The sequence below is a fragment of the Pelodiscus sinensis genome, chromosome 3 (assembly GCF_052426305.1).
Source record: "Pelodiscus sinensis isolate ZL-2025 chromosome 3, ASM5242630v1, whole genome shotgun sequence".
Classification (NCBI taxonomy): domain Eukaryota; kingdom Metazoa; phylum Chordata; order Testudines; family Trionychidae; genus Pelodiscus; species Pelodiscus sinensis.
The window spans coordinates 54,591,974-54,605,020 of NC_143054.1; the positions used below are offsets into that span (position 1 = coordinate 54,591,974).

The window sequence follows — 13,047 nt, forward strand, 5'->3', positions numbered from 1 at the left end:
ATGTTTTCAGAGAACTTTCCACAATGACTCCAAGATCTTTCTTTTGAGTAGTTATAGCTAAATTAGTTCTCAACATATTGTATGTATTGATGAGATTATTTTTCCAATATGCATTACTTTACATTTACCAACATTAAATTTAATTTGCCATTTTGTTGCCCAATCACTTAGTTTGGTGAGATCTTTTTGAAGCTCTCCACAGTCTGCTTTGGTCTTAACTATTTTGAGCAGTTTAGTATCATCTGCAAATTTTGCCACCTCTCTGTTTATCTCTTTCTCCAGATCATTTATAAATAGGTTGAATAGCATGGGTCCCAGTACATATCCTTGGGGGACACCACGAGTTACCTCACTCCATACTGAAAACTTACCATTTATTTCTACCCTTTGTTTTAACCAGTTATCAATAGACTTCTATAGACAGGGAAAGGGGAACAGGAAATGGAAGCTCTCGAGTGCCTCATAAGTCTCCAAAGCCCCGAGGGCATTCTCGGGCATCTGTGCATCCACTTGTGGAGGCATGTTCATATATGAACAACCCACATACATCTCTGCCCTCCCAGTATCACAGCACTCTACCTAAGAAATGTGCCCATACTGACTTAATTGTCCTGTGAAACCATCATGAAATCAGCATGGTTATTCTCTGCTCCACACACGAATCGCAGCACGGTGTCCAATATTATGCACCAGACATTTTAAAAACAGGTCATTTGGAAGTTAAATCCCGGCTTGACAAAACCCTGGCTGAGATGATTTAGTTGGGATTGGCCCTGCTTTTAGTAGGGGGTTGGACTTGGTGAGGTTGGAATTGATGACCTCCTGAGGTCTCTTCCAACCCTATTATTCTAAATTGGGCCTGTAGGAAACATTTGACCAGGTAATCATAAATGTGCAGTACAAACTATTTCATACCCTAAACTGGCACAATCATTTTCAGGACAGTTTTACTAAGTTTGTGGATTTTAGAGTGCTTAAAAAATGACTCTAACTATAAAACACCTCTTAAAATTAACTGCTGCAAGAGCCACTCCATAATATAAACTCATAAAACAAATGTTTTACAAGCTTGCATAAAAGGAACTGCTATAGTTTGGTTTTGGACACTCTGAATTAACATTGCAGGAGTCCGAAGTAGGGAAGGATAGCTAGTAAATGAGCTGAACAGTTTCTAGGCTCAGTGAAGGAGAGAAAGAGATGAAAATTAATAGTTATTCCCCCATTTTTTTTAGTGAAACACCCTTGTTTAAGAATTAGTACGCTATCTGCCACCAGGTGTCAGTACAATCTAAAAAATGTCTCTTTATTGTCTTCGTATCAGGCTTTTCACTAGGGCAACTGGTGCCGATGGGAGAAAGGGGTACAGCAAGGGCCACCCCACTTAGCAACTGAGAATTTGGCAGGGGCACAGGGAGCCGATGCACCTTCTGAGTTCTACTAGGAGTCACCTATGCCTTTTTACCCCATTTTTTAGGATGCCCAAACAGGCAGTCATATAAAAGGTTTGACACTAGTTAGGAGCCTAGGATCAATTAGAACATTACACTCTTAGAGGAGTAGCTGATTCCTAGAGGTCTGCACCAGGTGCAAGTGATTTGCACATTTTCTAGATGTTGAAGGGAAAATAAACTTTTTAAAACAAAGCTAGTTAAATGGCTCACAAGTTTCATCCCATCCACTTTCTCCTCCTCCACCATTATTGAAGGCATTAGGAATCAGCATTAGCATTCACTTCTGGATAAATTATCCTCTTCTCCCCCACCCTGATTATCATTGATCTTGCCTCTATAACATTACACTGCTCTTCCATTGTCCTGTCTCTCCCATCTCCCCCATCCCTGACCAAAGTCCCAAATGTTTCTACAATAACTCTTCTTTCACAAACACCCCCTGAAGCGCCTAGGACTATACTGTTACTTGCTTGCAGGCATTTACAAAGATAACTAAATATAGCTTCTCTCTGAAAGGAGCATTGCATTATTCAGATGGGCACATACTAACTGCTGTAGAAGCTCTGTTTCCCACATGCCCTTGCTTTTCCAGAAGAACTGCCGGAAATGGTTTGACAGGTCTTTCTGGTTAAGATAGTATCAGCATACTTGGAAAGTTCCAGTAGCAGAGTTTGGCTTCAGTTAATTCACTCAAATGGGCATCCAACCATTTCATACAACTATCATTACAATTCAAGCAAGCTGACTTCAGCAAAATATTTTGCTGCATATAGTCTAATGTCAGTAGTTTCTCATGGCTCTTATCTTACCATCTAAAATAATTATATTCAGTTTGTTTCACAGGGCACTTACAAAGATTATATGACCAACTTAGAGCTTTAAAACAAAACCCTAAATGCATATATTAATCTATAGTTAATTGATCAATGGTTCATACTGTATTTTTTATTTTTAGGACAATTTTCTGTTTATAAGAGTAAGAGTTAAGAGAGTACTAGAATGGAACAAATGAAACAAAGATAACTGATCAGTGACCCAAAAATACAGGTTACAGATTTCTAGCTGAACTAGAGCAAAGCCTAGAACAAGGGTGGATCCCTCTTGCCAAGCCACAGATCCGGCCCAAACACTATCCTGCTGGGATCCTCAGGCACAGATCAGCTCCACACTACTTAAAGCAGTTGGCGTCCCCTTTGGCCTCTGCTCCAGGCATCAGGGAAATGGGGAGCCCAATTTCTCATATCCTATTAGCTGGAAATTATGGTAGGGGCACTGCTCCCAGAACAATACACTAATCTTCTCTTGCCATGTATAAAAAAAAGGTAATATTTAATGTAGTGGTCTTGTGACAATTCACTTGTGTTGGTAAAGGACTTGGAAAATTAAAAGCATTAATGAATTATCAATGTCAAGACTAGATTTTGTATAAACAGGAAAGAAATCTCTCTTTAGACAATTGTCTAGGAATAAGATTTCTACACAGTTTCATACTTGGGGTTGTGCTAAAGCCAAGAATGTCAATGCACTGGAGTTTCAAATATCTCTCACTGGTGTGTGTATTATGTATGTTTTCATGAATTCTAAGTTTTGCCTTATCTTTTTTTTTGGGCGGGGGGGGGGGGCAACATAGATATAACCTAAATCCCAAACCATATGAACACAGAGAATTTAGGCAAGAAGAGCATCTCTACTGTTCAAAATGAGGTAAAATAAACACTGGTAGATCAATCTGGATCCTGATAGTTCAGAAACAGGAGTGGGAAAGAAATTAGGAGAAGGGGCAAATATCCATCACCCAGAAGACTCCATGGTTGTTCAACCTTGCTTTGTTGTACTAGCCTATAGAGAAGAAGATGGGACTAACATCAGCTCGAGGCAGACCCCAGGGATGTGATGAAAAAGAGAAACCCAGATGGGCTGGGCCAAATATAACCCAAACTGAAACTCAGGAGTCCCAAGTGTTCACTGATCTCCAGACAAAGCACAGGCTATTATGCTGTCATAACCAAGAATAAGTATCCTCTTCATAGAATGGGAATAACTATGCTAATGCTTGCATTAAGTATCTGGGCATGCCCAATGGGAATGAGATGTTCTGAAAAGAGTCCATCCAAGGTGCTTGTTGCTCATGAATTTGAGAACTTCTACTGACCAACACAACTGAATGCTTATTAAATATGGTAAGAGAGCCACAGGGGACTTTCTCTTTGTTGGAGGTTAATTGTGAAACTTTTGCACATCTCTATTTTGTACTGTGCTATAGAACTGTTCCTCTTTGTCATGTTTACCTAGGTTAACTTGGATTTTGAGATTGCAAACCAGAATTGCTGGTTCTTTAGTCTTGTTCCTAAATCAGTGGTTTTCAAACTGAAGGTCATGACCCAATACTGGGTTGTGAAATGTCAAGCATTGGGTCTCGTTGCTGCAGGGGGATCAATGAGGGTGCTAAGGCAGGCTTCCTGCCTTTCCTGGCACTGCAGACTGTGCTACACCCCAGAAATGGCCAGTAGTAGGTCCGGCTCCGGGGTGTGTGTGTAGAAAAGGAAGAGTGCATAGGGTTCTGTACACTGCCCTTGTCCCGAGCATTAGCTCTATACTCCTATTGGCTGGGAACCTGCCACTGACTGTTTCTATGGCACAGCATGGTCTCTGGTGCCAGGAGAGGCAGGAAGTTGCCTTCGCCCCCCCACTGCGCATTGCTAACTGGGAGCAGCTTGAGGTAAGCCCCCCCCCCAAATCCTGAGTCCCTCCTACAGTCCAAAACTCTATCCTCAGCCCCACTTTAGTCAAATTATGTTGTGTCATGGGCATCAACAATTGTCTTCAACTTGGTCATCAGACCCAAGCTTTCCCACTCTTAAGGATGTTAAACGGTGGATTCAGTTACAATTAGTCAATAGGAGGGAGGCGTTCGCTACCCCGGCTATGATTCTACAGTTTAAAAGTACAGGCAGTCCCCGGGTTACGTACAAGATAGGGACTGTAGGTTTGTTCTTAAGTTGAATTTGTATGTAAGTCGGAACTGGTACATATTGTAGGGGAAACTCTAGCCAAACATTTCTCCAGAGCTCAGTTTTATTCTCCCACACCTCACTTCCCTCAGTCCTTTATTCTCAAGCTGAGGTGTCTGCTGAGAAAAGCCGCTCCGCGTCTCCCTGGTCTGCTGGGGGATGGCGCTAGCTTCGTGTCTTCCTGGTCTGCTGGGGGGAAGCAGCTAGTGCGGGGTTGCCTCACCCCGTTTGTAAGTAGGGATCCGATGTAAATCGGATCCATGTAACCCGGGGACTGCCTGTAGTACATTTAAGCTGCAGAGCCACAGCGGGGTTAGTTCCCCAGAGCAGTGTGGGAAGAGGCACCATGTGGGGTGCGGGGAGCAGGAACTGGTGCTGAGAGGAGCTAGATTAGGAGAGCTGGCTTAAAGCCTATTCCCCCTCCCACCCCCAACAACGTCTCCGCGGTGGGGCAGAGGAGACAGAGGTTCAGCAGTGAACTGGTCGCATGCGGGAGATCGGGCACCCAGTTCCCCACTGCGCCTCTGCCTTTTAAACGTAGTAAGAGCCTAGTGGCTCTTACTACATTTATAAAGCAGAGGTGCAGCATCTGGGAGTGGGCATGAGCTGGGAGAGTTGATTCCCAGCTTGTGCCTGGTCCCTCCTGTGCCTCTGCTTTCCCAACCCTCCCCGAGATGGTGCTGAGAGGAACTGGTTTTTAAGTTGGCTTCCCCCTGCACTGGTTCCTGCTCTCCCCCCGCCTCTGTTGCCTCTGATAGACACATAGATGAAAGAATCTGAAATGGCTTCTGATGCATTCAAAATATGCAACAAAAATAAACTCTTCAAAGTTTAAGCATTCCTTCTGCATACTGAAAGTCTGAGAAGCACATAATACAACTTCAGTCTGTCAAGCCTCTCTTCAGAAAGTGCTAAGAACATTACTGGTATCTGGGGTATGTAAATCAAAAGGCAGCTTTGCACATTATTTGGTGACAATGAAATAGTTAACATACTGTCCATTTTTTTGCTGTATAGACTATTCTGTATCTTTGAGCTCAAATATCTTTTATTGGACAGTAATAAAGGAATTCTAGCTTCTATAAAAGGTAAATGGTAAAGCTTGTTTTTAAAAAAATGACAGAAAACCTTGCATCTGTAACAGCATTAGTGCTGACATGTTTAAGAGTGCCAGAAAACAGCAGCATTGCAAGCTTACCCTACAAACAACAACACTGCAAACTTTGAACGCACAGAGATGTTTGGAGGCAAGTTGTAGTGATGTAAATCAAATGCTTCAGGGCAGACAAAACTCTGAATAAACAGGCAGGTGAACAAGAAATCCCTCCCTTCCCCCAAGCATTTAACCAAAACCAATGCATTTGTTTTTATCCACATATATGTGCAAGTTTGCACCTACTCATTTTTTTAAAATAACTTTAGTAATTTACCTTTACATCAAAGTTCACCTTCTTAGATGGATTAGGCCAGTTATCACTCTCCCCCCAGCATCTTACATTGTACTACACATACTAGCCAACTGAGCTAGGCTATTGAATGAATGCCATTTGCCACAACCCAGCCTATAAAGCTTTGTTGTGTGGTGGCATTTCAACATTGCACTACTTGTGTGACAGAACAGCTGGTGAATTATATCAGGGATGCATCTTTTTCCCACTGGCCTAGTTCTTCTATAAAGATGTACTTATGGGACATTGTCCAGTTAAAAAACAGTTACAAGTTGATTCAAATAATGTACTTGTTTCCAGTCTCTGTGTTGCTTCCTGAAAAACTAATAGGAGAAAGTGAAACTGACTATCGACAAAACAAAGTGCTATCAAAGATAGAAAGCAAACAAGATGAAAAAAAATACAGATATGTTTCTCCAATATTGTATACAGACAGTCCCCGGGTTACGTACAAGATAGGGACTGTAGGTTTGTTCTTAAGTTGAATTTGTATGTAAGTCGGAACTGGTACATATTGTAGGGGAAACTCTAGCCAAACATTTCTCCAGAGCTCAGTTTTATTCTCCCACACCTCACTTCCCTCAGTCCTTTATTCTCAAGCTGAGGTGTCTGCTGAGAAAAGCTGCTCCACATCTCCCTGGTCTGCTGGGGGGAGGGTGCTAGCTTCACGTCTCCCTGATCTGCTGGGGGGAAGCAGCTAGTGCGGGGTTGCCTCACCCCGTTAGTAAGTAGGGATCTGATGTAAGTCGGATCCATGTAACCCGGGGACTGCCTGTATATAAAATCATATGTTTACTCTAACAACAGTAGGTAAAACATTAAGACGGGAGTGATTTTAAATTGATGGTCACTTTAATTAAAGTTTGAAACTGCACTTTGAAGGAAAGATTATTTAACATAATTTTATCACAGCTTTGGACTTTTAAGAGCTTCATTTTAGTGATAAGCCAACAATAGTGGCTCTGTTCTAAATTGCTACTGAAAAACCCCAGGCTTCCAAACAAGCAAGATCTAATAAGCAACAAATACAGAACTTTTTTGGAAACATCACACTTGAAATTGAGAGAATGTTTACAAATTACTAAGAGTAAAAATGATAGTTTTATACATAGATCTTCAAAAGTAACTCTCTAGTACGTACTCTTATTCTCCAGATCAGACATTACAATTAAAGTTTCTTCATAGGTATTTCTATGAAATACATCACTGTGTACCAGATTGCCTGAAAGGTCAAGTTATTCATCTGTGTAAAACAACAGTAGTTAAGGAACACAAGCAAGTGCCATTTCAGCTGAAAGAAAGGGAGGCTTAGATCCCAGGTCCATTTTATCTGACTCCTCCTAGTGTAAAGAGTTCAGATGAATACCCTAATTCTGGTTTGGCATGCGTGATGCAGAGACACTACTTTTCACACCCCAGACTATTATAATAGTGTTACATCTAATTTCACATTAAATTTAATCAAATTACATTTTTTTAGTTTTCTCACTCCTTTACCAAATTAGCAGATTACTGCTGAAGCAGGCAAAGAACATGTGGCTTCTCCCACTCATTAACATTAAACACATTGTGACAAGATTCCAAATCCTTTTCTCCATGTAATCCAGCTTCTGTAGAGGTGAACAATCTTGAGCAAGAGCTTATACTCATCAGCTCATTTCCTCTGTTGGAAGGGAGTCTCCCGACTAATTCTCTGAACAAATAGAGCCATGGAGCCAGCTCATATATACTCTGTTTACAGAGATAGCAATATCACTGATATGACACTTTCTGAGAATTGATACCTAATAACAGTTACAACTAAAGAGCATACCGTACACTAGATCAAAGATGTATTTTTATATGGGCTATTTGTTTAAGTAACTAAAATATATACATCTCCTTGATTCTGGTAGTGTTTATTCAAATAAAGAAATTCAAGAGTCTTGATTTGGCTCCAGTTCTGCCTCCCCGCCCTAACCCTCCCTTTTCCCCTGCCTGCTTTTGAACACACACAATAGAGCAGGCCCACATGATGGCAACATAAAACAAGGGAGACATTTTTTGACATGAGACCAGGATACAATATTTTCATGGACTAAAAGTTTTGGCAGCAGGAAGCAGGAGTAACTGAAATATTTAATAACATACTATGCCAGTTACAATTCTTCTTACATATGCTTTGGTAATTATATTTGTTTAATTAGCAATCAACCTTTCACCGTATAGTGAACTGCTAAAGACTGGTTTATTTATATTAAGGAAATGAAACAATACAGTAGATCACATCATGGTAGTATATTCTGTAACCCAAGCTTAGGCAAATAAATAAAATCATTATCCTAGAACAGGACATTTCAATTTAACCTTTCAGAGCTGCAAAATTTACTTGAATAGCAACTTTTTAAAAAAGTTATCCCAATGGTCAACTCTTAAAGCAAGGTGCTGTTTTAATCACATGGCTACTGAACTGAATCCAAGACATAAATAGTAGAAAGTTGTCAATATTTTCATTGCCCATCTAAAATAAATTGATCTAGTATTCTTAGCAAATATGTGTTGTATTGTAGTTCTGTTTGTCATCTTCTCCAGCAGTTCTGCCTGACAGCATGCAGTGCAGAACAGTCAGTCATGAAACATATGAATGTTTAGCTTCACCCAAGAAGAAGAAAGAAAGAAAGAAACTGACTGTTGAAAATAAAGGACAGGCTCTGGCACAAGGAATTTTTGTGAGCAGATGCCCTGGCAATGGAAGCAGCCAAATGAAAATCATATCTCTCCACCATAGTAATTGCTAAATCACATCTTGCTGTACTATTCTAGTGTATGACTAATCTTGTTAAAATGGAATGATTCCATTCATCTCCAGAATCTGGCACTTCCCACTAAAACAATTAATTGAGCTACTTCTCAGAGAAGTAAACTGTACCCAAGAAAACCTTTTAAGGCATCAAATACCCACACAATGGATGTAGGCCTGAGAATACATCTCTCTCTCTCAGTTTGGCCCATTTCACATCATCAGAACATCTCAGATGCATAGCAAGAAAATCAAACCACTACCTGCAGATCTGTTTCATGTCCTTTCTGGATGGATCTGAGAGCATACAGCTAGTATTCAAAAGCCATTACTTGATGCAACTAACGTATCCAAATGCTTCACTGTATTAGTCTCCTGAGCAAGCAAACAAGAAGCGTTCCAATGGTTGAAGGGATGCAGACAGGTACTTACTTTATGGAGGATTTTTTGCATCAGTGCTGCAGTTCTAGAGTTCTTTCCATGACCCATCTGTTGGCTTGTATCAAAGGGCCAACAATGCACTAATTTAAAGCCACTATACTGAGATTTATATTGAAAGAAGCATTGACAGAAGGTGTCACTAGGAAGTCTATAGACTAAGTGGAGTCCCAGCTTTGTTTCTCTTTTGTCTTCTTCCTTTCCCCTCAACTTCCACTGCCACCCACATTTTCTTCTTAGTGAGTCTAATGAGAAAAGGAAAAAGAATAAACTGCAATTTATTGGAACAGGACACTGAGGACTCCATCTCTTGTGCTCTAATTAGGAAGAAAACCATCAAGATGAAGTGTGAGTAATGGATACTTAGAATCCACCATAACTGACACTTTTGCCTCTTGGTAGGAAAGGGCTACAACATGCTTCATTGGAATTACCAGAGACTAGGATAAGAGAACATAGGATAAGCAATCATTACAATTAGGCCCATTATTAGCAGTCTCAGCAGAGGCCAAGTATCAAATGCAAGGGGGTACTTTACCTATATTCTTCCTCCACAATGCAGAGAAACCTGCCCGGCTATTCTGAAGATAAGATAATTTTGTTCTCCAGAGTTGCACAAGTGGCACTTTCATAAGCATGATAATAGCTTTAAAACAATGAACAACAACAACGAGCAATTTGTTTTTCAATTAGCATTTAGAGGTAAACTTCAGAGCTAAAATGACTATTGAAATCAAAAAGATTTTCAGAATACACAAAAAACAACCACTGAAGGGGCATTTAGCCCAAAAAGTTTTATCTAGTTTTCGAAAAGTCCTGATTCACCTCCTCTCTAACACAATCATATAATCCCCAGGGTTCAGTGATGATCTCCCACAAGCTATCATTTTAGGAACTGAAATGTGGGTTGCAGACCATCTGACATTATTTCAGTTTGCCTTTCCCATGACATGAATAGGGATGCAGTTCTGTTACCACCTCAAGTATGGTCCCCTGGATTAAGGAGTCTCAAACAGTATACAAAACACAAACCAGGCTTTTGGAAAACTTCACCATTGGTGTTAACTAGCATATCATCAAATTGTCAACAAAAAAACAATCAATAAGACAACTATATATACATTGATTGCTTTTGCTGTGGACAAAAAGTCTCAGAGGGGTCATTCTCCTGTAAGAGTTAGTAAAATGCAAATTCCAGCGTAACCAGAGAGATCATTTATATTATATGCTGACACAAACCTATGAGATTTATACTTTTAGACAACCTTTTCAATCAATAAGTAATTGCAATTCTGTACTGGCACAACGTGGTTTTTAGAATATGATGTCACAACCTCATATGCCTCATGATCACATTAGCACATTCTGTTTCTGCTTGTATACCACAATATCATTTAAAAAAATAGAAGAGACGGTGATTTAGAAATTGTGGTTAATAAAACAAATTTAAAGAGCAAAAATGTTTGTTTCTTTTTAAATGAAAGAAAATAACTGTACTCACACATTAGAAGATGAACTATACAAATCCATTAATAGATGCTGAATCTCATTAAGGATACTGGAAGCAAAGACACTTTACCAATGAAAACAGACAGCAGACAATCTATTTACAGATCTAGTTAGAGTGCTTGCTTGTTTTACAGTTTTCATGGAAGAGAAAGCATCTCTATGTACAACTACCTGATCTGGTAATTCAACACATCAAACAAATGTAGTCTGCCATCTGTTTAGAAAAGTTTTCTTCTGTAAAAGAAACCCTTAAAATTTAGTGCAGAACAGTAGTTGCAATAGTTCCAAATGTCAAACTGTGCGCTAAGTATCTGTACAAAGATTTTAAGCATCAAATATCATACCCATAATCACAAACATTTAAAAACTAGTACATTTTAATGCAGTGTAATCAGTACTTCTAGCACTGAAGCCAATGGGAGCTGCAGACTCTCAGGACTGCCAAAGTCATGTATGAGGTTGTGAGCAGTGCACACAAAAGGAATAGACACATTGGCAAGTTATGGCATTGGCAACTTTTGCAATATTAAACGAGAAGCCTATGGGAGAAAACATTCTAATTAATGTAACAAAGATAAATGAAATAAGACCCCCCACAAACTAGTGACTTGAAAAGCTGCAAGATGTGTGTCAATTTTTTTAGAAACTGACCCCAGTTAATACCATACACGAAGAGAAAGGTTTGTACACTTACCATGGTTTTCTGCCTTCATTATTAGTTTAAAAACTGGTTACTCCACAATGGATCCTCAACCTGTTTGCAGTTTAGGGTCAGAACCATCAGTCAGCAACAGTGACCCAGTTACTGACAACCCAGCCATTATAAAACAAGTTACTACTATAAGAAACAGTGTGGAAGAAATCAGATATTAAAACTGCTTTCATAAAAATAATGGTCAAAAGATATGTTCTCTTCCTCCTGTTTCAAACAACCCCCACATTATAGGAAGTTACGCAAGAGGAGTCCATTTAGTGGACCTTCCTACAAGGAAAAAGAAATGTGCAGATAAGCAGGGATAAGTTTTCACATTTTCTAAGTAGGACAGAGCACAGATCCTTTATGATGGGATTTTATCAGCTGTGAATAGCCCAGGAGGTGTCAGATAATATATTATAGGGTTTTTTTCTTATGTATTACTATTTACAATTGGTCTCTCTGGTCACTGATATACCAAAATGTAGCACTCTTCTTCCCAAACAGTATCTTACACACCTATGTTGCAAATGCTTGTTTTGTGAAAAGCATGGACAAAGCACAATACTTCTTCCTTGCATGTTTCCTCACAGATAGTTGCCATGGTTCTGACTTTGAAGCAAGGGGTCAGACGTCTTGTTTTACGGGCTTCCAATATGCTCCATTTGATCCATCTTGAAACTGAAAACCTTGAGGCTCCTTACTTTTGGCTGCTGGATTGTACAGGACACTTTGGCAAGTTTGTGTGTTGCATATGGATCTTGAGAACCCTGTACGGCAGACTTTTTGAGCAATGCGATAGCGTCAGAGAGAATAAATTCAGCATTAACTCTTGTATAAAGAGATGCAGCTTGGGAATTAAGGCCAAATTAATTCTGAGCACTACTTTCTCTTTGTGAAGTGTCAGTACTATAGATTAATGGACAGAACATTGAGTCGGACAGCCTTCTGGCTGAAATCATGATTATGAAGAAAGTTTCTTGAAAAAGTAGCCAGATTAATGTCTTGGGAATGCTGTTCTAACCAGATGTCAATTCAGTGACAATGGACCACCTTTCTCTAATGTAAAATGCCACCCCCAAACTGCTTGTAATGAGCCATGACAGCATAGCTTAGAATTGGAAGTTGTGCATGGGTAATAGAGTATATTTCCTGGAGCAAGTTTGTGTGTAACTAGGTGAATGTAAAGATTCGCTTTCACCAGTGATTTCCCCTCAGTATTAAAATGCAACATCTTGAGAACCACCTCCAGTGCAAGAGTTTGCAGCACTGCTCCTAAAAGGAGTTCTCTTGGAGGATGACTCTTCCGAGCTGAACGTCACTGAGAAGGGGAGCATGTGTTACACATTTGGGCTATGTCTACACTCGCAGCTTCTTGCGCGAGTAATATGCAAATGAGGCTAAGTGTGGAATATCGCCGAGCCTCATTTGCATACCTAATGAGTCACCATTTTTTTCAGAAGAAGCTCTTGCGCAAGGAGTGTCTACACTGCCCCTTCTTGCGCAAGAAAAACCCTCTTGCGCAATGCGGTTCTTCCTGAAAAGTAATAGGTGTAACGGCATTGCGCAAGAGGGTTTTTCTTGCACAAGAAGGGGCAGTGTAGACGCTCCTTCTTGCGCAAGAGCCTCTTCTGAAAAAAATGGTGGCTCATTAGGTATGTAAATGAGGCTCAGCGATATTCCATGCTTAGCCTCATTTGCATATTACTCGCGCAAG

General features: G+C 40.1%; 1 long non-coding RNA gene across 1 annotated transcript; it reads right to left on the minus strand.

Moving 5' to 3' along the window:
* Positions 1-6,740: 6,740 nt before the first annotated feature.
* Positions 6,741-12,744, minus strand: LOC142827808 (uncharacterized). The gene is made up of 2 exons (XR_012902565.2): positions 11,331-12,744; positions 6,741-9,372 (listed from the first exon to the last, which is right to left on the minus strand). It is a non-coding gene; the product is annotated as an uncharacterized LOC142827808 (long non-coding RNA).
* Between the last annotated feature and the right edge of the window lie 303 nt (positions 12,745-13,047).